Source organism: Marmota monax, unplaced genomic scaffold (assembly GCF_021218885.2).
Source record: "Marmota monax isolate L192 unplaced genomic scaffold, Marmota_monax_Labrador192_F-V1.1 WCK01_AAM20220418_F8-fsc00050, whole genome shotgun sequence".
Lineage (NCBI taxonomy): Eukaryota > Metazoa > Chordata > Mammalia > Rodentia > Sciuridae > Marmota > Marmota monax.
Genome location: NW_026694552.1, coordinates 3,405,570 through 3,432,500, shown reverse-complemented (window position 1 = coordinate 3,432,500; position 26,931 = coordinate 3,405,570). Strand labels below are relative to the sequence as shown.

The 26,931-nt window shown below is 38.7% G+C and overlaps 1 protein-coding gene across 4 annotated transcripts in view; it reads right to left on the bottom strand.

Annotated features, from left to right (window-relative positions):
• The window catches only part of Il1rapl2 (interleukin 1 receptor accessory protein like 2), a 1,002,166-nt gene extending 977,920 nt beyond the window's left edge, over nt 1-24,246 (bottom strand). The window contains exons 1-2 of one of the 4 annotated variants that reach the window (XM_046420860.2): nt 23,792-24,246; nt 23,223-23,528 (exon numbers count right to left, since the gene is read on the bottom strand). The gene's annotated coding sequence lies outside the window, so the exon portion shown is untranslated. Of the gene's footprint in view, nt 1-13,893; nt 14,003-22,984; nt 23,121-23,222; nt 23,529-23,791 lie in introns of those variants that run through there. The other 3 variants (XM_058571609.1, XM_058571607.1, XM_046420861.2) reach the window with 3 other exon arrangements.
• Nucleotides 24,247-26,931: the final 2,685 nt, after the last annotated feature.

Here is a 26,931-nt window from a genome sequence, read left to right as displayed (position 1 = left end):
CCAAAGCCAGAAAACCATACTAAACAAAAAGAACAAAGTCCTGGCATTATACTGCCCTGACTTCAAAATATACTACAAAGCTGTAGAAATCAAAGTACTATATTACTGATATAAAAACAGACACAAAGACCAATGGAACAGAATAGAGTATCCAGAAATAACCCCATGCATTTACAACTAATTGATCTTTTTAATATTTGTAGTCATAGATGGACAGAATACTTTTATTTATTTATTTTTGTGGTGCTAAGAATCAAACCCAGAACATCACACATGCTAGACAAGTGCTCTATCACTATCTACAACCCCAGCCTGACAACCAATTGATTTTTGACAAAGGAACCAAGAATACACAATGTGGAAAGAACAATCACTTTAATAAATGATGCTGGGAAAACTGGATGTCCATATGCAGAAGAATGAAATGAGAACACTATTTCTCACTAGTTACAAATATCAACTCAAAATGTATTAATGACAAGATAATGCTTTAAAATGATCCTATAGACCTCCAGGTGCCTGAATGCTACCAATTACTTTTAAAATTATTATTTGGTCAATGGATGACCCCTGAGATGAAGTAGTCCAGTAACCTGATGACAAAATATTAGAACAATATACATAGTCATCATTATAATGTTACAATCAATAGCCCTGCAGATATTGAAAGAGAATAATTCTGCTTTTTCGGGATTTCAACTAGATATTAAGAACAGCTAATGTTTTTGCCTACATTAATAGATAATCTTTTCTTCTGATCAATGTGGTTCACAGACCCATCAGAAATTACTGCAATAAGTCTCCGGAACACATTTAGATATCACAGGAAGTGGGATTTGTCTGATTGCCATAATACACTGAATAGCCAGAGAACATTTCAAATATTCTTTACTCTTGCCATGATCCTAAAAATGTTCATGAAAGATCAAATGTCATTTTTCCCAGAATTCCTACTAGTAAGATGATGTCCAAAATGGAATTGGCAATGTTTCTTACCTCTAGATATAGCTTCATAATGATATGAAGAAGAATTTGAGGATCTGGAGAAATCCTTTGTGGTCACAGTCTCCTGGATTGAATTCTTAGAAGTACCACAATTTCTATCACATCCTGAACAACACTTAACCTTTCTTTTGACCTTAAATTACAGTCTAAGGGCCTTCTGCCCTACAGTATAAGTTGCTGGAACTTCTTAAAATATTGACCCAAAAAAGGTATCGGGTAACGTGAAGGGGAGGGTGTTGGTAGGTGGATGCATGTGTTGAATTATGACTCTGTCATCTACCCCTACACTGTGATTCTAAAGGTACTCAGGCAATATTCTACAATTGCAACTATAATAAATATCTCCATGATCTGGAAATGAATAGTCCCAAATTTCCCTTAGCTGGCAACTGATAAGAACTGTATGGGGATGGGAGAAATTGGGAACAGGAAAGTATGTGCACAGTTTCAGATATGAGTGTGTTTGTATGTCTCCATTAAATGTGTGTCATTTTGCACTCTAAAACCAAACAAAAATGGCATTCTTATTATGAATATTTCTGCCCCATAGCATTATGTCAAATAATACAAACACGCTGGGGCTTTAAAAAATCATATGATGTCATCTATGACAAAAAAGTGTGGAAGATGTCAATATTGATTCAGTTTACTAACAAAAAAAATACCCAAATACCAATAATAATTCCCATACCTTCGTTAAAATAATTTATACCCCAGGACATAATATAATCTGTTTTCATTCTTAGCTAATATCAGAAATTCAAGCCTTGAAGAGAAAAAGAATTTCTTGAGTTTGCCAGTAGCATAAATAAGATATACTCCCAGATTCTATTAAGTCATACATACAATTGTATTTCAGATAAGGGAAACCATGCTTCATAATTTAAGTGCAGCAATGCTTCTGTTTTGATATTATCATAAAGAAATTACTTTTGTTCACAGTGTTATCTGACCTTCATGCAGAAACTGATTAAAATGTTTTCCCCTTACAACAAAGACAACTGTAAATGAAAGTTGAAATGAAATACATGGCCAAACATCACTATATAGGGAGATTTCCTGTTTTTTTTTAAAAAAAAAAATCACTTCAGAAGGAAGAAACCTATGAAGTCTCATTTCTTTTTCTACAATCAACACAATTTCCTTATACACAAAGGATATTTCATCATTCATGACAGCAAGTTGTCACTTCCAGGGACAGCTTCAGTATAGCTTGGTGAGTATTTTATGTAGCTTATTTACAAGTATTATTTCTATTTAAATGACTAGTGACTTACAGGTAGGACAGATGTGGAAATAATCGGATAGGCTTTTGTATATTATATATACATACTAGTGGGGCACAGAGGTTCACTATACTGATTGTTCCTTTGTGTTTCTACAACTTTTTGTTGGTAGAGGTGGTGGTAGGCAGATATAAATGTTCCAGTTTCTCCTTGGCTATTTAATGTTAGCCCAATACTAATATTATTTGCATTTGCATGAACAACAATCACAGGAACAAAGGAAAGGAAGCAGATCACCCAGACTCTCTCAACTCATGAAACAGAAAAGTAAAATGGTCACTAGGTAAGTAAGAATAACTTTAGATGTTTGCTCCATATGTTTAGTCTATAGAATATACTTATTTTCCTTGTCTGTGTATGTATACACTTTCTTCATGTGTAAAGTATACAGAAAGTCTGATATATCTGGAAATAATTGGAATTATGAGAAATTTTCTGGTCTGAAACAATTTTCCAGAAAAGCCATTCTATCACCTGTATGTTTAGGATACCCTGTGGAGTTTGAGAGATCATGAACAAATCAAGGGATTGGAACCAACTTGTATTTCATGATTTAAAGCATAGAATCATAGGCTTTTTGAACTGGAAGGACCTAAGTAGTCATCCAGAAAAATATAACTTTTTGAGAACAAGTCAGTAAACTGAGGCAAAAAAAGGATATGTGAGAGGTAAAACAGGTAGCCAGTGTCAAAGCCCAGTCTAAAACACAAATCTCCTGATACACAGCTCAGAACTCTTCCAACACTCCTGTTCATACTAAGATGCAAATCATGGATTGTCTACCTTGATATATGCTACATCTTTTTAAAAGCCAGGTGCAGTAGTACATGCCTGTAGTTCCAGCAACTTGGGAGGCTAAGGTAAGAGGATGACAAGTTCAAGGCCAGCCTCAGCAACTTAGTGAGACCTGTATCAAAATTAAAAAGGGCTAGGGATTTAGATCAGTGGTAAAGCACCCCTGGCTTCAGTTCCAAGTCTGTAAACAAGTCTGGATGGCCCCTGGCATTTTGCCAGAGGGAGTGGTTTGTGAAGTAATGCCAGCGAGCCATTAAGTGTGGAGATTCCTTATTGGTTGACTGCTGTATCTAGTTTATGCTAATTAAGATAAGCTGTGTGGAATGTATAAATATTGCTCTGGTCCTACAATAAACGGCTGGGGGGGGGGCGGGGGGGACGAACAACTTGTGTAGAGTGATACAGCAGGAGTAGGAGCCATTTATTGTAGGACCAGAGCGATATTTATACATTCCACACAGCTTATCTTAATTAGCATAAACTAGGTACAGCAGTCAACCAATAAGGAATCTCCACACTTAATGGCTGGCTGGCGTTACTTCACAAACCACTCCCTCTGGCAAAATGCCAGGCGCCATCCAGATTTGTTTACAGACTCTAACAAGTTCCTAGTACTAAATGAATAAATAAAAACAAGTCCATATGCTAGTGTCCCTTTCTTGAGTGTTATTGGTACAAGTTTGGATTCTATTTAAATGGAAGAAAAGGGAATGTGATGTAATGCTCCTATTTTTTAGAATGTTCCATCTAGATAAGAGCATTAGATTTTTTTCAAGAAATGGTGATTTTCAAAAGAATATTATCAAAGCCTCATGGTAAAATATTCAAAACTAGTCTGATACATGTACAAAGGAAAAAGACCCAAATCAGTCTAATATGGGTCGTAGTAAGGGTAACTAGTATATTAATTAGAATTTGCTTTTCATTCTATTATCAATGCTAACAATATGTTTGAGCTAAAGCTTCCTGCCTTCATTAGTGTCAGTGAGCAAATGATAACTTGTTACAATTTCACAGTCTCTTTTATTTCAGTCTAGAAATAAAGGCTAAATCTGATAACTGGTCTCAAAGCAGAGGGGCTTATTAAGGCAAACAGGTGTTTCCCTTTCTCAGCACAAATGTGTCAGGCTTTCTTCCTCTTATTCTCTCCTTCATGATCCCCCTCCCTCTCCCTCCCCACTCCCCCTCCCTCCATCTCCCATTTTTTTAAATATTAAATCTTTTAGGCTATAGACCATATCTTGGTTCATGTAATTGCTGTCTATCTTCACAAAAGACATCAGCCCACTTTGAGTATTTACACATAACAAATATTATTTGCAAATAATTACCAAAACAACTTCATGTCACAAGGTTAACAAAAGCTTCATAATATCAAATGATATTAAGAAAGCTGGTTATCTTCTAAGGCACAAACATACAAACTAACCTTGTAGTGTTTTCTCTATATTTCTAAAAGAATGTGGATATTTGTATTTCACACCATTACAAAAAATTTCATTTAAAAATGAATAAAATAATCTTTCTTTTGTCTTTATAAAACAATGTCTTGGACATAATCTGTTTTCCTCTTAAGACTCAAATTGCATACATATTTCAAGAAATATGGTTGCTGCAAAGCAAACATTCAGTCATTAAGACAGCAAGGTTTGCTGCTATTTTTAAGTCAAGTCTCCAAAGGAATTAAGAAATATAGAGATATCTATAAATACAGGCTGAATATTCCTTATCTGAAATTCTTGGGACTAGAAGTATTTCAAATTTCAGAATTTCTTAGATTTTTAAAATATGTGCATAGACTTTACTGAATGAACATCCCTAATCCACAGATGCAGAATCTTGTATTTATGAAGCTGTCCATCATAAATCTCACTTAAGTTTACTACCCTTTGCTTAAAATTCTATTCAAAATAAATCATGCTTTAAATGAAAGTTAACCCTTCAAATCTCTAAAAATAAATCCTGAAATACTTAAAAAAATCTGAGAGGGAACAAACCTTATTTGGAACTAAGTTAATTTAAAGTTGTTTTATCTTGCCGGGCATGGTGGTGCTCGCCTGTAATCCCAGCGGCTTGGGAAGCTGAGGCAGGAGGATCATGAGTTCAAAGTCAGCCTCAGCAAAGGTGAGGCACTAAGCAACCCAGTGAGACCCTGTCTCTAAAGAAAATACAGAATAGGGCTGGGGATGTGGCTCAGTGGTCAAGCAGCCTGGGTTCAATCCCTGGTACCCCCCCCCCAAAAAAAAAAAAAACGTGTTTTGTCTTTTGGGTTTGTTTTTATTTGTGCATTATAATTATACATAACAATGGGGTTCATTGTGACAAATTCATGATCTCCTGGAGTTCTAGAAATAAGTTTAAGACTGGAGATTTTGACTTTCAATATTAGTGAAATATTAGTGGTTTCAAAAAGATGGATTTTCAAAATGCCCTTTTCCTGTAATCAATTCCTAGTACTATCTAATCCTACACATGGCCTGAACCAGAAGAATGTGTAAGCAGAGGAAGAATAATTCCATGAATTTTTGCCTTTAACATACGCATCAGAAGGTTTAGGAGTGGTATTACTGACATATAAAGGAATAAGACTCAAAAAGTAGAAAAGGAAAATTTAAGCGAGACATGTGGGAGGCTAAGGCAAAAGGATTGCAAGTTTGAGATCAGACTCAACAATTTAGCTAGACCTTGTCTCAGAATAAAAAATTAAAAAGGCTAGGAATGCTGCTCAGTAGTAGAGCCCCCTTGGCTTCAGTGTCACGCTCGCATGCATGCACACACACACACACACACACACACACACACACACACACTAACAGCAGCAAAAAGAAAAGAAAAATTTAAATGAGTGTGAGTGTGTGTGTGTAGGTGGTGTCAGGCATTAAGCCATGTAGAACTTGGTGGTAGTGAGTTTCCAAAATGCTATAGAGACCTAGAAAATCACTATAAAAGGAAAATTCCATTTCTATAATAAGTGGAGAGACAGGTGTTGCGCAGCATTGGCTAAGGACAAATGAGGATTCAAAATTCCTCAAAGCCCTCATTTTTCTCTTTTCAGGTATGACAGAATGGGAATGTATTTCAAAGCAATCAAATAAAACATTTTGCCACTAAAAAGAAAAAAAATCACCAGGCTCATTAAGCACTAGTCACATAATAAATGTCTAGTAAAAACTATAAGGAATCCTGTTTCCATCTTCCTTGAGTTTTCTTGTGGGTTTTGTCTGGTAAACTCAGCAATGTGATTAGGGCACACTGCTAATGACACAAGGGTCAAAGGTATGGTTTCTGTTGTCAAAGGTTCTCTTTCCACATGGTAAATTAACTTTACTTAGTTCCATGGTTATAGACTATTTGACTGTATCTCCTGCATCCACTTTGCAATTACATGCCCTTGGTCAGGAGCTAGAGGGCATATATCTATGCTAATTCATTACCATGATTGAAAAAAACACTTTATAGTGTGTGCCTTTTGTCCCACTGAAAGCGAGTCAGCAGCACTGTTTGCATGGCAAGGCTGTTTCAATAGTACCTTGGCAGTCTTTAAAATTATCATAATAAATATAGGCATGTATTTATCGTATTTTATTTCCTAAAGGGTGCTCTACAAATAACCTGCATCAAAATCACCTGGAGTTCTAGTTAAAATGCACAATTCTTGGGACCCCCCCACCAGACCTACCACCCCAAAATAGGGCTTGGAGTTTTGTTTTTAATAAGGCTCAACCCCTCCCCCAAGGGATTCTTTTTAAAAAATATTTATTTAGTTGTAGATGAACGCACAGTATATTTATTTTTATGTGGTGATGAGGACTGAACCCAGTGCCTCACACATGCAAGGCAAGCACTTTACCACTGAGCTACAGCCTCAGCCCCCAAGGGATTCTATTTATGTCAAAGTTTGAGAATCACTGTCTGTAGCAATAGTTTGTAACTTAGAAGTGGCTATCCAAACCCTCAAGGAGCTTTATTAGAATTCACATGCCTTTGCCATAGCCCGAAGCCTACTAAATCGAAATGTCCTCTGAGGATAAGCCTGGGAATTTGTGGTAGTAGTTACAGAATGTAGCTAATGTGATACTAGCAAGTCAGTAATTGTCCTAAACTCTTTACATGAGTCCCTTCATTTAATCTTCACAAAAACCCTTGGAAGCATGGACCATTATTGTCCTTATTATGCATGTATAGTAACTGGGGCAGGCTCACAGAAGTTAAGTGATTTGCCCAGAATCACAGAGCTCACAAGTGATGAAAATGATTTAGTACCTCTGCCCTAAAAATTTATTTCAGGTCCTTTCAAGGTCTTTAAAACCTAAAAGTACTTGGATTCTCTCACATGGCAATGCTTACAGACCCCAGAAGGATGCTCCCTTTCCTTCAGTGTTCAACAACCTAAAAAGGATTAATTCTCCAATGAAGGGAAGAGCAGCTAAATAAAAAGGTACATAAGAAAAAAGAAGGTGAAAAATTTGCTTTTAGAATTAAGAAAAATAAAAGCTTGGATTCAGATCCCAGACTTTCTTCTAATGCAAAAAAGTGGAAGGCCTTTCACAAACAACAAAATGCTTTTGGTCAAATTAAAGCATTAATAATTAATGTTTACATGATAACCAAGATGTTTTAGTTATAGCCCAAAGAGTATTCTTGTGGGTGTTAAGAAAAGTTGTTTGTGACCTGACCACTGGCTACTGCAGGAAATGAAATTTCACAGTCCATAGAGCAGTTTAGTTTAGTAGTAATTATTTAAGAGCTGGGAGGAGCCACAAATCATGTGAATTTAGATGAATTTAAGCAATATCCCTCAACATACTGACCTGAGAATCTTCTTTATTGAAACTTAAGTCACAATGAGGAGTAGTTGTTTAAAGGCAGAACAAGCAAGCTACTTGGGGAGATTTGAGTGGGGAAACTAAAGGAGCAAGAGGAAAAAAAAATATGTCACTTTTCTCACATTAGGGCACACTTTGTGCTGCTTTCAGCTTCATTCATATCAGAATCTTCTCTATGTACACACAAACATCCTCTCATGTGCAGGACTTCTAATTAATCTCCTAAATTATCTGGCTCTACTCTGCTGTGACACTTTCAGTTATATCCTATAGTACTTAGAACCACAAAAAACACCAACAGAAAAACAAAATGAAACATGTTTATATCACCTCTAACCATATTCAAGATTGATGTATTGATTAAACCTTATTGTGACCTCCATAGTGAAAGGTTACCCTGCCACTGCTCCATTTTTATTATTTCTTCCCCAGCCCTTTCTGGCCTCTCACTTCACATGTCCTGTCATCCTTCTCCCACTGTGTCACCTCCTACACAAACATCCGTGTTCTGTCACAGTTTTTACATTTGAGCAACTACTCATTTTATAGGCATTACAAGTAAAATACATGGTCCTGCAAGGAATATTACAGTTGTGCTTCAGGCCTGCATATTTTATGATGTCAACAAGAGAGATCCATTAATTTATAGTTTTGTACTCAGCAGGGGAGCCATATAATATTATACATATATTTAGTTCTCCAGAATGTAGCTTAATCAATATGGCACCTCAGGCAACCTGAAATACTGAAAGCAACATAAAAGTAAGATTGTCAGACCAAGAAATTTTATGTCCACTGATGGGGGTTTAACTGCTTTGGAGGCTACAGAAGGTATATATATTTAGAAGATTATAGTAAAGTCAATGATAGGAAAGAGTCAAATGGATGTGTAATAAAAGGTATTGAGGGAAAGAGGAGTCTACGCTTTGGACCCCAAGGCAGGGACTTCCAGGTTCTAATCCTTGCCTGCCAACCTTGAACACTGCAGTGATTTCAATAATATTTCCTAACTCTGAGTGTCAATAGACATTTATAAAGTGAATGCCTCACACAGGGAAACCTGCAATACCACATTGAGCCAACCATTGACTACCTCCTGTCTCAGTTTCAGCATAACAAATGGGGTGGGGCAGTTAAACTACCTGCCAGTAGGTGGTTTGAGGCCCCATGGTGCTATGATTTCAGTACCATGCTTTGCTTGTCTTGAAAGGATGTTCTGAGGCTCAAATAAAATATTTGATATGCAAGTGCCATAAAAGTCTTAAAGTTCTATACAAACACAAAAGTGCTTTAAATTATGCATCTCCAAATATAACCAACAATTTGTACGTGCTCTCCCAAACAAATCAAGTGGACTACTAAATTTTGATTACAATTAGTCTCAAATCATACAATTTTACTTCATTCCAATTTTCAGAAGCAAAAGGAGCCAAAGTTTCAAATTATGATCTTTATTAAGAAGTACTAGGTCATTTAGAAATGCTAGGCATATTCTGAGGCTAGGCCAATCTTTTTCACTGCTGTGTGGGTCCCCCAAATAGCTTTTATTGTGAAGACTAATAAAAATGAAAGGAGAGTTGAAACTGAACAGAATTAGATTAAACTTTAATCTATATTCTGTAAGGGTGTGTGTGTGCATGTGCATGCACACACATGCTCTCCTATAGGCTTCTAATCTCTTCACATAGTTTGTGGACCAGCTATTATTTAATAGGTTTTATCATGTGATTAATATTTAGGTGTTTGAAAATTCGTGTGGTGCATGCCTGTGAATGTAGCAAGAGGTTGAATCTGCATTCTCACCTTAGGAACAACAGGATGAAAGGAGGGACCAGAATCTTATTTGCTTAAAGAATGTCAGCTAGGACCTCTCTAGGTCCTGGAGAAAAACACTGCAGAGGACTTTCTTTCATTAAACAAACATCCATTAAGAGTCCAATATATGCCATATGCCATAATAGCAGCTGGGAACAGAGATGGAAATGAATTGCACCTTTCTTAAAAGTTCATGCATTCCAAAAGAGAGAGAGTGTGAGTCAGCTCCCATGACTCTAAGACTTACATTCCAGGATAAAGACTAAAAGGCTAAAACTGCCCTGAGGTCATGTTCAGGGGGAATCAGTGCCCACAGAAGACAGGGAACTTAAAGGATATATTTGAAATTTTTCATTCAATCTAAAATACATCACTTTCTGCCTAACACTGCATTTGGCACATTATATCGTGAAATCTCTTTTCATAGCATGCACACTCTATTGCTATTTGCACAGCTACAAAAGAAGGCAAAGCCAAGAACAGCTACACCAGTTGCTGTGGTTTGCTAATGGACAGAAATGCTTGAATTTAGCTACAGCAAATGTAATAAATGTTGACATGCTATCAACTAACAAATTGCTTCACACAGGGTGGAATCCTAAGGCCTACCTGAAATGGGGAGCAAAGTGTGATTTAAAATGTGTGCATAAAAAAGAGATTGCAAAAACTGGCATGAGTTTGATTTTCCCTTTGTATTAAGGGTTATTATACTTCCTTTAAATTTGGTGAATAGTCAACAAATAATCTTACAGCTTCTTTTATAGAGATAGATAGAATAATACATATAAACATATATACTGGCACTATTGAGATATAATTTGCATTGCATAATTTTATACATTTGAAGTGTATACCAGAGTAAGGTTTCTCCAGACTTATCTGTTTGCTTTCAAAATCCAGCTGTCACCTTTTTTGGTGCTTTTGGCTTCAAATATAAGCAAAGTAAAATAGAAAAAAAAGTGCATAATTCAGTAGCACTTTAATATGTGTATATATATATATATATGTGTATATGTATGTATATATATATATATATATATATACACACACACACACACACACACACACAGTTATACAACCATCAACACAATCTATTTTAGAGATTTTTTCATCCCTCAAATAAACCCAATACCAATTAGCAGTCACACTCCATTTACCTGACATCATGAACCAAGCCCAGCCAAAGGTAACCACTAATCTACTTCCTGTCTCAAGGTTACAGAGCATGGTAGAGAGTAGCAGGAAGCTGAGGTTAGGAATCCTAAAATAGCACTTTCCATTTCCTTGGGTACCATCCTTGATCACATCCCCTTCTTTTCCCTGTGAATATTTCCTCCCTCACATACTCCATAAATGTCAGTGTCTGACACACCATAGGTGCTCAAAAAAATACTGATTTGTTTTAAGCTTGGTCCTACGTGAACTAAGTGACTAAGGGTCTCCTTTTTGGGCAGTGTTTGCTAAAAGTAAAAAGTAACAAATAGAAGGCCCAAGAAAAGAATACCAGACCCAGGAGGGAGATCTCTGTGGTTCCTGACCCAAATGTTGAAAAAGCTCTTAACTGAAAAACAGTTTTCAACCAAGGGCTTTTGGTGACTAAAGAAGCTGTGTAGTGACATTTCCTATCCAAGGTCCTGAAACCACTCTGCATACCCACTGTGATCTATTTAAAGGAGCCAGGTCTTTTTTCTTTTAGAAAACACTTTTTGCCAACTTTGCTATCAGAGGAAATCATAAAGTAGGTGAGCTACATCCATGGCTAAAAGGTAGTGAAAATTTTTCTAAATGAAAGTTGTTGTGTGTATTAAAAAGACAAACTCAGTACGAACTCTTTCTGTGGAGTAGAGAAAAAGCAAGGGAGCCTTTTAAATTGCTTTTTTTTTCTTTTTTTTGGTTTTTTTAATTACAAAATCAGTGTTTCATTGTAATTAATCAAACAAAAACATAAATAAATGAAGAAAAAACAATTATCCTTATTCTTCCTGTTTTTCTCCCAATATGCATCAGTTTAGAATCAATCCTTATACACTTTTTTTCTATCCTTGTGTAAACTATACACCACTTTATATACACAAAAGACATGTTTATAGATATTCTAGTACTCTAATATATTTCTAATTCAACACCACAGAGTCCTTTCTAACTCTCTCTTTTCTATATTTATTCCTACTTTCTTTTTTAAATTATTTTATTTTTTAAAGATCTTTTTAGTTGTTGATAGACATTTATTTTATTTATTTATATGTGGTGCTGAGAATCGAATCCAGTTCCTCACACATGCCAGGCAACTGTACTACCACTGAGCCACAACTACAGCCCTTATTCCTGCTTTCTATGCCAGTGAGAAAACTATTCCAATCATTGCTTTTCTTAATTTATTTTTTAGTTCTAGTTAGACACAATACCTTTATTTTATTTATTTATTTTTATGTGGTGCTGAGAATTGAACCCAGTGCCTCGCACATGCTAAGCAAGTGCTCTACCACTGAGCCACAACCCTAGCACACCCCATCATTTTTAATAGATTTCTTGGCTTATGTTTTAATAGACAGTCAACTGTCCGACATTTCCTAGGTTGCTGTTCCACACAGAATCCTTCTTTGTTTATGCTACAATCCCTCAGATGCCCTACTTCTTTTGTGAGCCCACACCACTATTAGTCTACCTCAATCTCCTGTTCTTGTATTCTCTTCACACAAACCTATGTTTTCTTCCCATTTTACAATCCTGTTTTATTTTATCTGTCAGTTCCTGATGCTTACTTTCCTATGCAATTTTAATTCATGACTCATCACTTCTATGATTTGAACTATCTTCAACTTCTTGTTTAACCATCCTTCCACTGAATCCTGGCAAAACAGCCCTGGGTCAACTCAACTGTCAGCTGCTTCCATTCTCAAACTTGAGCCCAACTTGAAAAAACTACACTTATTAGTCCATGATCTCCATCTTCATCTGAATCCTCAATGTTAACTGAATATCCTTCTGTCTTTCCTCCAAGCTCCAGTGCTCCAATTCGCTACTTCAAATTTCCTTCCCAACTACTTCCCAATTCACTCTCAACAAATGTCACTGCCCATTACTTCACAGAGAAAACAGAAGTCATATGAAAGTTCTCTCAACTCCTTCCAGCAAAACTATAATACATACATACCTCCCTTCCCCCTCCCTCTCCTTGTTAAAAAATCGTGTGTGGGGGGGAATCCTTCTTACTGTGAAATACTAATCTCTCTGAAATATTAATCTTCTGACATGGAATTCCTGAACATTGGTCCCAGTGAAATTATTCTCTTAGAACAAAACACTGGGGAATTGGTGAGTTCAGAGAAGGGAAGGACCTGAGCAGAAGTAAGAGAGAAAGAGGAAAGAATGAATACAGTTAAAAAGTCAAATATGACAGTGAAGTAAAGGGCAAGGGTATCTGCTTGAATGAAAAAATGTAGCATGAGATGTGTGGTAAATGGTTCAGATAGCTACTATGGGAAACAGTTGGGAGAGAAAGCTGAATAAGTATATGTAAAAAGCCTTAACAACTCTTAAGGCCCCAGATGAGGTTATTGACAAGGCACTGGTCCTGACACAGGTGTAATCTTCGCTAGAGTAGTTCAGCCATAGTTGTTGAACCAGAGAACGTGGTCATTAGATTGATCCTAGAATGAAGATTTTATGGACATGTTTAAAGATAAGATAATGAGTCTAGAATTAGATATTAGCAAGAGAAGCATACTACTATGTTTAGGTTGGATAAGAAATGAAGCAGCTGGGCATGGTGGCACATGCCTGTAATCCCAACAGCTTGGAGGCTGAGGCAAGAGGATAGCAAGTTCAAAACCAGCCTCAGCAAAAGCAAGGCATTAAGCAACTCAGTGATACTCTGTCTCTAAATAAAATACAAAATAGGGCTGGGGATATAGCTCAGTGATCGAGTGCCCCTAAATTCAATCCCTGGTACCCCACCCCCCAAAAAACTGAAGCAATATCACAAACCAGCAACTAGACTCAACTTGGAAATAATTGTACATTTTAGGTTCCAATGCAATTTCAGGGCCGTTCCCCATTAACCCTTTTGGACATAAAATGCAGTTACCTTTAAGTGAACAGACTGCAGTTACCAACTTCAAATAATAATTGAGCTTTTTGATTAGTATGCACCATCATACAAATACCTTAGTATTTGGGGCTGGGGATGTGGCTCAAGCGGTAGCGCGCTTGCCTGGCATGCGTGCAGCATGGGTTCGATCCTCAGCACCACAAAGATGTTGTGTCCGCCAAATACTAAAAAATAAATATTAAAATTTTTTTAAAAAATACCTTAGTATACTTTTTGAAAAGGAAAAAAAACAAAGAGTTGATTAAGGTTGCTGTGGCTCATTCTGAATCGTTAATTCAATCTTTAATATCATGTGTTTTCTGACTATAGAAATAACATATCCTAATCATAGAAAATTTGAAAGCAACAGGCATGAATTAATAATGACCTGTTACCACTTGTAGCATGAAATATGTGTACGCATAGTTTTGTGTCTTTGTTTTTTTGTTCTTTGGTTTATTGTTGTTGTTGTTGTTGTTTGGTACTGGAGATTGAACTCAGGGGCTAATCTACATCCCCACATCCCCACATCCCCATCCCTTTTTAAATTTTAAGACAGGGCCTCACTAAGTTGCTGAGGCTGCCTTTGAAATTGCAATCCTCCTGTCTCAATCCTCCAGGTTGTTGGTATTACAGGCATGTGCCACCACACCCATCTGGTGTCATGTTTAAATGCATGGTTTCCAAAGACTGGTTTGGTTTTTACCCTAGAACCACCATTTTAATAGCTCTATGACTTTATACAAATTACTGAACTTCTCTGTGTCTCAGTTTCCTCTTCTGAAAAGGGTAATTTAAAAATAGTACCTGACAGGGGATGTATCTCAGTGGTAAAACACTTGCTTAGCATGCATGATCCCATGAGTTCAATCCAACCCTTGAATTCTTCTGAAGTGTGCATTTAATTTTGACTATCTTGTAAATTATATAAGCATAATAATAACTACCATCATGCATGAATATTTCATATTGAAATAAGCATTTTACATGCATTATATCATGTGCTTTTATTTTTGTCACTGTAAATACAAACAATAATTAAAAGCACAAACAAAACTTTTAAAAGAAAATCCCAAATCACTTCACCTATAATTAACATTTTGGTGAATTTTTTCTATATATTTTGTAGGTTGGGGGGGGGGACATAAATACATAGAGAAGTACAGAAATCAAATTGCTTTGTAATCTACCTTATCCATTAAATTATATTTATAGATATATTTCCATATCAATAAATGTAATTCTATTGTATCTTTAATGTGTACTAAGTAGTTGACTAAACTGGTATATCCCAATTGATCTACTCAATCCCCTATAACAGCCATTTAGGTTGTTTTCAAAGATTTGCCACTATAAGCAAAATATTAATAAATGTCCCTATCTCTACATCTTTTAGCACTTGCATTCATCTTAGGATAACTTCTGAGTGAAACTGTGAGATCACAGAAGGTATTTTACATTTTATACAGATTGTCAACCTAACCTCTTAAAATGGATCAGGTTAAATGGAGCATTAAATTATTCATATCCCCATGACCTTTCCAACACTGGGTTTTTGTTGATCTTTTAAACCTTTTAAATCTGATATGTGAAAATTATTAGTTTTTATTTGCAAAGTGAGTTTGATATTCATTCTTTTGTGGATATTCTATTCATGAATTTTCCCCATTTTTATATTAGGATATTCAGATTTTAATTGAGGTGTAGATACTCTTTTTATACCAAAGAGTATCTAAGCCAGGCATGGTGATGCACGCCTGTAGTCCTAGCAACTCAGGAGGCTGAGACAGGAGGATCACGAGTTCGAAGCCAGCCGTACCACAGCGAGGCCTTAAGCCACTTAGTGAGGCCTTGTCTCTAAATAAAATATAAAAATGGCTGGGGATGTGGCTCAGTGGTTAAACACCCCTGGATTCAATCCCATTGTTATAAAAAGAGTATCAACTCATTGTTATAAATCACAGACATATTTCCTAGGTGATAGTTTTTTTTCTTTTTGTTTTTGGTACCGGGGATTAGACTCAGGGGCACATAACCATTGAGCCATATCCCTAGCCCTTTTTTATTTTTTATTTTGAGACAGGGTCTTGCTAAGTTGCTCAGGGCCTCACTAAGTTGTTAAGGCTGGCTTTGAACTCACAATCATTCTGCCTCAGCCTCCCTAGCTGCTGGGATTACAGGTGTGCACCACCACACCTGGCTAGTTGATTGTTTTTTAACCTTGATTATGGCATATATTTTTTTGCCACACAGACATTTTGGAAGGTTAAATGTATATATCTCTTCCTTTAAGACTTCAGTTTTCATAAAAATAAATTACAAAATTCTTTTCCATCTCAAGATTAAAATATTATAAAATTTAAAACGCTTTAAAATTATGTAACATATTTTGAGTATCATTACAGTTTTATTTGTTCAATGCTTGTGTGTGTGTGTGTGTGTCCATGTATGTATGTATGTGTGGTGCGGGGGATCAAACTCAGGGCCTCAGGCATGCCAACAAAGCACTCTACTACTGAGTCACATCCTCAGCCATTTCAATGCATTTTACATTTTAAATATTGATTTGGCTGAAATTAATTTTGTTTTTTTAATATATTTTTAGTTGTCACTGGATCTTTATTTTTATTCATTTATATGCAGTGCTGAGAATCAAACCCAGTGCCTCACACATGCTAGGCAAGCACTCTACCACTGAACCACCACCTCAGCATTTAACTTTGGTTTTAACAATGAGTCTACATGTAGCCTTATTTAAATTTCCCTCAGTGACTAGCCCTGTTGTCCTAGCCACTTTTGTTGAAAAATCCATCTTCCCCCTCCAAACAATGAATTTGAGATGCCTCTTTATCACTTCTTAAAATCCATAGTATACTTGAGTTTATTTCTTTGGACACTTTTCTGCTGTATTAATCTGTTTGCACACATAACACAAGATTTTAATCATTATAATTCAGTGAAAATTTTTTGCAGTGGGATAAGTTACAATTTGTCTTCTTAATAATTTCATCTGCAATTTATTTTGGTGTTTGAAGTGATGTAAATATCTAATCCCTGCTCCAAGTAGAGAAAATGTGTTTCCTATAATGATACCAACTTATTTGTGTTCTGAGAAGGAAGACAAGTGGTAGTTCTATGGTACTGGGAATTTATTGATTGACTGATTTTAGTTGTAGATGAACACAATATCTTTATTTTGTTTATTTACTTTTTTATGTGGTGCTGAGGATCAAACCCAGTGTCTCACACTTGTTAAGCAAGCACTCTACCACTGAGCCAGAACCCCAGCCCAGTACTTGGAGTTTTGAATGACTATATGAACCCACAAAAGATATTCCTGGTAGAAATAAATGTTAGGAAATATTGTTGTATACTAATGCTGTCCAATAGAACTTCCTTTAGTGATGGGACTGCTCTATAGCTTCAATTTCCAAAATGGCAATCATTAGCCACATAAACCTATTAAGCACTTAAAATGTGGCTAGTGTGACTGAGAAACTCAATTTTTAATTTTATTTAATTGTAATCAATTATATTTATATAGCCCCATGTTTGGATAAAGCCCTTCTAAAACATTGCTATTTTTTTTTAATCACTGCCTTATTTTACTATTTCATAGGATGCTGGCAGGTAAAATAATTGGCAATTTCCTATTTAATCTGAAACTATCATTTAGGTTAAGAGAACTTCATTAAAACATTAAGGTTAAATCTGAGATTTCAAATACAACTCAATTACTTATTTAATGTGTGCCCACTGTATGCTTGTCACTCTACAAAATAAAAGAGGTAAGACAGCCTTCAAGAAGCTTAAAATTTAGTAAAGGAGATAAAGTGATATACAAATAACAATAATGGTTGCAGAACAAGGTAAACAGTAAAAAAAAAAAAAAAAAGGAATCAACAAAGTGGCAAGAAGAATTCCAAGAAAGGAGCAATTTTTTTACCTATGGGGCATGAGAAATTAGGGAGGGCTGCACGGAAGAGGTGACAATCTGCTTCCTGAATATGGTTCATTTTCAATAGGCATCGAAGTAGAGATAGGAAGAAAAAGAGGAAGATATTCCAGAATAAATGACATAAGGCATGAAGGACAGATAACAAGGGTCATGTGTGATGTTAATAAGTGATCTGTTCTAGCTAGATCATATGAACAGGAAAGCAAGGCTTACTAAATAGACTGAGGCTAAATGTGAAAGGACCTTAGATTTCTGACCAAAGAATCTGAACTTACCTTTATAGCTAGCAAGAGGAGAATAAAGTTACTTTAGACAAGGGGGCTGGGGATGTGGCTCAAGCGGTAGCGAGCTCGCTTGGCATGTACGGGGCGCTGGGTTCGATCCTCAGCACCACATAACAATAAAATAAAATAATGATGTTGTATCCACCAAAAAACTGAAAAATAAATATTAAAAAATTCTCTCTTTAAAAAAAAAAGTTACTTTAGACAGTGACATCTGACCTCAAGACCCCAGAGGAATAATAGACTGTGGTCTCTATAAAATAAAGTTTTACAACTTGGCAATATCACCCATCTCACAATATTATTGTAAACATTAAGCAAGATAAGGAAAAAGGATATGCATTTAACAAAGTGTAAAACAAGCTTAACACATTGTTGAAAATTTCATAACCACAGCTGGGGTTATGGCTCAGTGGTAGGGTGCTTGCCTAGAATGTGTGAGGGACTGGGTTCAATTCTCAGCACTGCATATAAATAAATGAACAAAATAAAGGTCTGTCAATGTATAAAAATAATTTAAAATTTTCATACTTAAGTAAAGTGATGTATATGGACACACACCCAGGTAAACCAGAACAGAAGTACCTATCTGAGTATAATAACTGACTGTAACAGAAGACTCTAAAACATAGTCATAATAATTTTAAAATGTGGAATCTCTGAGGGCAAACTGATGGGAAACAACATACTATTTGGTTTCCTATATGTTAAAAGAATGATATAGATTTTCTGGGTTAGTAGTAAGAAATATCATGTAGTCTGATCTCCCAAATCTGATATTTGGGCACCCATCAAATCCTTGGTCATGCTAGTACATATCTGCAATGGTCCAGAGTTCTTAGGCAACATATTTAATGTATTAGGCAATTTGAATAGTTATAAATTATTCAAATACAGTAAGAATCTGCACCACCTAGGTATCCAACATTTAGGTATCCAATATTTTTAAGAACCAAATTAGGATTTTTGGAAGATTAGTCAAAATATGCAAGATATATTGGCATATCAAACAGATAACAGGAAGCTTTTATAGCAGACCAGGCCAAGAATCCAGAGAACCTGACTTTGAATGCTGACATAAGAATGAAAAAAAAAATTCATGGACAGAATACAGGGCATTTTATTTTAAAAAAAGAAAACAGTATTCATGAGGCAAAAATGGTTAAGGCAAGTAGGAGGAATCACAGATTAATGAGATCAGAAGTCCTAAGAACAGAGAGGATCATTAAAAGAAGAAGACAAAAATAAAAGTTTGCTTGAGAAAATGTCAAATTAGTGCCTGAATTTAGGTGGCCCTCCATATCAATATGTTCTACATCTGCAGACTCAACCAAAGATTGAAAATATTCAGAAAAAAATATATATGTATTAAACATGTACAGACTTTTGCCATTATTCCCTAAATAATACAATATAATACTTATTTAGCCTTTATATTGCATTAGGTATGACAACTAGAGATCATTTTACAGAATATGGAAAGATGTGTGTCTGTTATATACAAATACTACACAGTTCTATAAAAGGAACTTGAGCATCAACAGACTTTGATATCTGAGGGACTTTGGAACAAATCCCATGCAAATACCAAGGGATGACTATATCGTACATGTGAATAGGACACCCAGATAGAGGAATAAAGCAAATCAGGTAAAAAGCATCTTGGAGCTCAGGAGAGAAGCCCAGGTACAGCAATATGAAGATGTGAGCTTCAAGGGGAAAAAAGTCAAGCAAGAAGGCCAAAGTCAGGCTCCTTAGCACGGGGAATACCATTTTTAAACCATTTAACCAAAGATCTGGAGCCATGTATGTGGAAGAGGAAGCCCAGAAGAAACTGGCTTACAATGAACTCCCTGGAGTATCTCCGATCTGAGCTAGTTCAAAGCAAACCAGTCCAACCCAGTACTGGTAACTGGCCAGAAGGAATCATGCAGCACAACATTGCATCAAGCCTTACCTTGGACAGATATACTTTAATTTGGCAAATTCCTTGGCACTGACAGCTCAGTCTCAACATAATAATAGTCTTACTTTCAATTCCTATCTCAGAAAAAAATAAAGCACATATTGTACATTCAACATTTATCTTTCTCAATCAAGTTGGCTCTGGTCATGGCTTCCTAACCTAGGCTCAAGGATCAAAGGGTGTAAGCGGCTTACTACAGTTAGATATCTACCCTGAAAAGGCCTATTAGCCCATACTTTGAAGTTAGGTGGTGAGTTTTATTTTATGTCTTATTTCTGAAGAGCTCAAAATTGGGATTTTTTTTTTTCCATTTGATTATAGTGCGTTTTCACCAAACAAACAGCTTATGGCTATTTCTCAAATGAAGAAGGCAGTGTGTGCATTCTTCTGCTAATGGTCCCTGTTGTGATCATTACTACCACAGTGACACAAATAACCAAATATAAGGGAGAAAATATATTTCCCCCTTTAAAGTATAATCTATCACAGAAGCTACTCAGGCTATCACCATGAACACAGTGATGACTTCCTTTAAGAACAGATGTGAACACACAATTTTGTTTTTACCAAAGTATAAGATCACTTCAACCATACTGTGACTCATTTCACTTTCCCAATTCTCCCTTTCCAATAGTAAATATTTTTCATTGACTTAACCACTTCACTGAATTACACAAGCCAACATATTTTAATAATGTGAAGTTGATTGATTTAAATGAAACTGGAATTGTTACTTTAAATTTCATCTTTTTTATACGGTCAGGTTCTTTAAGTATGTTTTCATAGAGTAAAACATCAGTCAGTTTGCATCTATGAAGACAATGTTCCAGGTGGGTAAACTGGGCTATTCCCATGTAGTCACACCATTAGTCCCCCCTAGTAAGAAGCATATGTGTGAATGAACTCTATTGCTGGTCATTGGCAAACTAGAAGGTTCTATTCATTTAAGAAATTGTCTCAGCAAAGTAATGGGTAAAACAAGACTCAGACTTGATTTTACCTGTAAAAGCCAGGTTCAGGGGCACCTCAATAACCCCCCAACACCTGATCAGCACTTTTTGCCTCTGAACAAAATGGTTCTAAATGGTATGAGCTCTGCAGAAACTGAAAACAGTCCATTGTTCAACCTGAGTTAAGACAACACAGAAATCAGAAAGGACAACTACACTACAAAGCTCGGTTTAAATTTCAACCCTACTGCTCTGACAGCTTGGTCTGGGCCTAAGGGCAGAAGGAGCCTTGGCTGGCTGTCACCAAGGCAGCTCCGGTTGCCACTTGCCCCTCCTTCTGAGTTGGTGAGGCAGAAGCCTTTGATGCTGCAGCCTTTTACGCACGTTTAAATGCTTTCTATTTAAATCATCTGATTCCACCGCGGGTAATTGCCGGCCTGTTTAGCCAGGAGCCGCCGCAAATGGGAGAGTTAGAATGAAACTGAGCAAATGGCACAGAGCTGAAGCCACTGCATCCTGCATCGGGTCCAGCTGCTGCGCGGTGCGACAGTAGTGGCCCTATAGCAGAGGTTACTCAGCGGAGGAGAGAAGTAGAAAAGGATGGAAGGGGCAAAGGTAGGAGTTTCCATTGATGCCTAAGCTCAGAGATTCCCGAGTATTCCACTTTCCCTAGGTCCTTGTATAAATTGTCCAATTCTTATATGGGGAAGCAGGGAGCACTAAGAAAGTGTTCTGAGCCCCAAGGTGGAAGCAGAAGTATCAGAGAGCCTGTAGGCAAAGAGCCCAGTGGCGCAGCATTGTGTGGACAATACTGCCCTCAAATCCTAAGGAACAGCTGGTACTACTGCGATGGGTTGGAGGATTTTAATGTCAGTAGTTAAATGGTCCCCAATCCCCAACACCTGTTCTGGACACTTAACTCCTTCCTTCCTAGGGAAAAGAAGTAACTGAGGTAGTCTTCCTGAGCTGTATGATGTGCCCAACTTACTTGCAAGCCCTGAAGAAAATGTCATTTCCTATCTCCCTCCTTTCCTTTGAGTTTGTCCGGCTGCACTGCCTGTTTAATAATCTACAACCTGGTTCCCGAGGACGGAAAAAAGCATTTCTTCCTGGAAGTCTACACAAGCTGAGATTTAACATATGGATGATGGACAGGTGCAGCTTCCCCATTAATTCCAAACAACAATGAAGAAGAAAAAAAAAACACCCATGATTGGCTCCAAAGTAGCTTTCAGCAGAGAAGTACTTTTCCAGTACTTCAATCTAGCAGCAACTTTTGCTGGGGTATGAGAATCCTTAAATACATATTTACTAATGTTTCTCCCTAAGTCCCTGGGTCCCAGAGATGGGGTGGGGGTGTCTACAGTAACTAGGTAAAACCCTAGAACAAAGAATTGTTATAGCATACACTTTTTTTTCCGGATGTCATTGCCAAAGCCTTTTTCTTAAATGTGATAGTGACAGATCTCCTGGTTGCTCTATTCACAGAGCCCAAGCAAGGACAGTCACACGCGGGTGACTGTCCCTATGATACCTTTCCGGGCTTCCTTCACAAGAATTCTGACGCACAACTAACTCATCCTGGGTCGGTCCTCACCCCTGAGCGATGGTGAGGAAAGATTCTCTCAACCTAGCAAACGCGCTCAAGGGGTGGCAGGATTTTTTTGAGATAAGGAGAGGGTTGTTTCAAGGGTCCGCACGGGGCCATCCCTTCGGGATCTCAGGACAGAAAGACAGAGATGGCTTCAGGTTGCAGCACTTTCCAGTCTTGTGCTCGGTGGGAATCCCCAGGAGCGGGAGCGCATGCTGGGGAACCCCTTGCTGCTCTACCCAGGAACTGCCTTTAAACCCCATACCCAAGAGGGTTGCTCTCCAGTCCCCTGGCAGAAAGGTGGGGAAATCAGAAGCGCCCAGTAGGAAATTCCCTCAGAGGCTACAAAGCCAGTGAGTGCGCCAGCCACAGAGACCACAAAGATACCGCCTCGGAAATGGAACACACCGGCAATTACCTGAACAGCCGCGTATGCTCCTACTAGGTGAAGAGTCACTGGTCTTGGAAGCTCTGGTCTCTAAACTTTCTGAGAGGACTGAAGATAAAGAAAGAAAAATGGCAAGTTTCCAGTGCAGGAGGACTAAAGCTTCCCTTGGCCGTGGCCAGTCTGTTCCCTGCTGCCACCTGAGAGCTTAAAGCGCACTCCCCCCGCCCCACCTTGGGAGCCAACTCTCTGGTTCTGTGAGCAGGGTTACCTGAGTCTTGCAAATCAACCAGCAATGTACAGCAGGTCTCAGGCGGGTAGTTCCATTTCCAGGAGGAGATGGCGAGCCGGCTTCTGAATAGGCGGGCTCAGACTTCCCGGGCAGTCAGAGAGGCTACCCAAAGACAAGAGCTGCTGGAAGAGGTGTGGGGAAGACTACGTCTCCCCAAGTAGCGGACAGAACAGCCCCGCCCGTTTTCTTCACTCCCAGTCCTAGCAAAACAGGACGCCAGGAAACTTCTCTCTGCTCCGGGATGACTTCTAGAGTTCAGCGGAGCTTTGTGGACTTTTTGAGGAGCTGGAGAGGGAGAGGTTAAGGAGGGTTCCTAAATCATTCAGCCCTTTAGTTAGGTGCAGCCTCCTGGCTAAGTGACTAGACTCTTAAGACGCCTGCCTCCCAGCCTCCTCCTCCTGAGCGACTTTGCTCAGGAGCAGCCTTCTTTCAGCCGCACCTTGCCTAGGCCAGGCGGAGCACGCCAGGACGCGGGCGCCTCAGCCTGTGGCCCTTGTGCCCCTCGGGAAGCAGGCACGCTCCAGAAGGGAGCAAACCCACCAACTCACCCTGACTGTAACGCAGGCGGCAGGTGTGAACTCTGCTGATCCCTCTCGCTCCTATGCTGCTCCAGTTTTTCAGGGGAACCCTTCAGCCAGTGTGCAAAAGCCCACACGCCCTGGCTCTGAAGAGGGAGCGGCGCCCAGGGAAGTGAACTCCAGGCTGGTCTCACATCCTGCCACCTCTGCTGCCGCCCCCGAAATATGCCTGGAGTAGTGGGTGGGAGGGTAGTGAAAGTCACCAAGCTCTGCGTCTTCGTCGCTAACAGTTTGGTGCCTCCTGGCTGACTGGTTGCAACCCGGAGGAGGTAGGAATTAGAACCGCTCTGGCGCGTCATGGAAAAGGGCTGCTTCTGTTGCTACCGCTACTGCTCCTCCTCCTCCTCCTCCTCTTCCACACCCCTTTGGATTGGGGAGCGCTAGGAGGGGAGGCAGAGTGAGGAGAGTGGGAAAAACTGCCAACCCCGGATCCCCCATCCCCTGGTTTAAAAACATGCTTCTCTTACCTTTCATGGGAGAAGGGAAGCGTGTCCCAGCAGCGCCGTCTAGCGTCCGTACCAGTGTAGACCGGCATGCATGGTTGGTGCAAGCATTCAAATGAGTGCAGGTGTGGAAAGTCACCAAAGCAAAGTTTTTCGGCTTTCCTGGTCCTCAGTTCCAGTCACCGAACAGGTACCCAGTTTAGTTAGGTATTCCCCTGCTTAGTTTCCCACAGCCCAGAACTCACTATTTTAAAGGTGCTGGCCACCTATTTTTTTAATTTATGAAGTGAGGTTACCATTGTCGGAAAGAACTCCTCTCCACGTAAAAGATTCATGAGTCTCAGGGTTCTGGGGTCCCACCAGTCATAAGAGTAGACAGGTAAGGAGCTGGAAGTGGGCTCACAGGTAGATTCAAGACCAAGATCACTCTTCCCAGTGCTTGAGTCTCTCCAGCCATGCTCCTGACCACCTGCTTTCAGATGTCACACAGCCCCAAACTCTCTTTAAGCGGTACTGGGCCTGGGGAGAGACAAAGACTCCGGAATCTGCAGAATCTAGATCGCAACAATGAAGAGTCCTGTTTCCGCCCCAGGTATCTCCTGGAGCATTCCCCTGGGCTCTCGGGTGCCGCGCTGATTAACACACTTAATAGGATTGCTCATTTAACGGGTCAGCTGAGCCCTGTGTGCCAGCATTTGCTGCTACACTAGGCTTCTATTAATTTGTCTTTATCTAAGCTTTCTCCAGCTGTTCTCCCCAGGCTGTTCCTTCGCTCTGCATTATCCACAGAAAGTGAGCCAGCAAGCGAGAGAAACGGAGACAGGGACCTGGAGGAAGTCAGCGCTTGGTGCTTGGTACGTGGCAAGCAGGTCAGACCCGCACCTGTCCAGTCCTGGCTTCTTTGAACGCTAGACCTCCGTTCACAGATCCACTCAACTTTTAATACTCGAGACTGTGCATAATTAAAGTTACTCTTCCTCTCGCACCTCTCTTGCCAACTTATTGATTCTTTTCCCCTTATGGACCAGGCTTCCAATCAGCTCTGGCTAAAACCCAATTTCCATGCAATTGGGGTTAAATCTAGAGAAGTCAGATGTGAAAGTAAAAGTCCTATAGACAGGCAGCAACCAGCAATACCAAGTTGCCCTCCCCCCGGTTTAGTTGTTTTCATGCTCAGGGAAAGTGGGCTGTATTTTTGAAACAGAAAATGTCCTGCAGTTTCTGTTTCATAACAGCTCATTTTCAGATAAAAGCACATTCTTCTAATGGGAGATAGCCAACCAATTCAATTCTCCCTTTCTCCTGGCTATACAGAACATGCAAACTTCCCTCTGCCTGGGTGCTTGCCCCGTGCAACCTTCATCACCACTTCCTTCCAACCTAGGGGGCCTATATTACTGTTACTGGTGCTTAAGGCTGTGAGGTGTGCTTCCAACTAGCTGGCTACCATAACGTGAGGTGAAATCCTCAGTGGAGGAACACAATCACCTCAAGCCTCATATTTCTGGTCAGGTCATTGGTGCATACAGTCTGGCTTTTAGCATAGTGCTATCCTGGGCCTTAGCTGAGCAGCTGGGCTATCATAAGTGAGACCATTTGGTCAATCCACAAGACCCCTCACATTAGGGTGTTCAGGAGCCAGCGGTCAGGGTAAGGGGAGCTAAATCAGGATACTACCCAGTAATATTGCCTATGCAAATTGTCAAGTGGACAATACATGCATTTGGGGAAATTAGAGTTTACAAAGATTAAATAATTTGCTCATGATCTTTTCTAACTTGTTTTTCTGCTGCAGCATACTACCTGGTCACTGGAAAATACAGGCTAAAATGTATACCTCCCCATTGAAAATGGGCATATACCCAGGCACAGTGCCATAGGCCTATAATCCCAACAGCTCAGGAGACTGAGACAGGAGGATTGTGAGTTCAAAGCCAGCCTCAGCAATCGCAAGGTGCTAAGCAACTCAGAGAGACCCTGCCTAAATAAAATGCAAAATAGGGCTGGGGGTGTAGCTCAGTGGTTGAGCACCCCTGAGTTCAATCTCTGGTACCCTCCCCCACCCTCCCAAAAAAGAAAAAAAAAATGGGCATATGGAAGTTTAGTTTTTCAGGGGCTTGGGCTATTTTACTCAGTTGATAGAGTGCTTGCCTCGGATGCACAAGGCCTTGGGTTCAATATCCAGCATCACACACACACACAAAAAAAAAAGTTTAGTTTTTCAATTTAGGACTCTATTTTTTTTCTACTTTCATCCTCCTCCTTTTTCCCTAGAAGCAAAAATGAGAGAGGCAAAAAACATGAGCCCAAGTGTACATATGCACATAGAAAGAAAGCTGAATATATGTCTGCCATTTTGCTTTTTGTTGTGTACTCCTCCTTACTGCTTTCTTTTGAATTAAGTAAATATTTTCTGTGTAACATGTAAATTCCTTTTATAATATTTTTCATTATATTTTTATTTACTTTCATAGTGGTTGCTCTAGGCATTATGAAACACATCTTATGATCTAGATATATTTTTCTTAATCCCAATGATATATAGAATTGTTAGTCCAATATAGCTCTGTCCCATGTTCATTTTTGTACTATTATTATGCACCTATTACATATATAAGCCCGACAATATATTGTTATAATTATTACTATTAGTCATTTTATATCTTT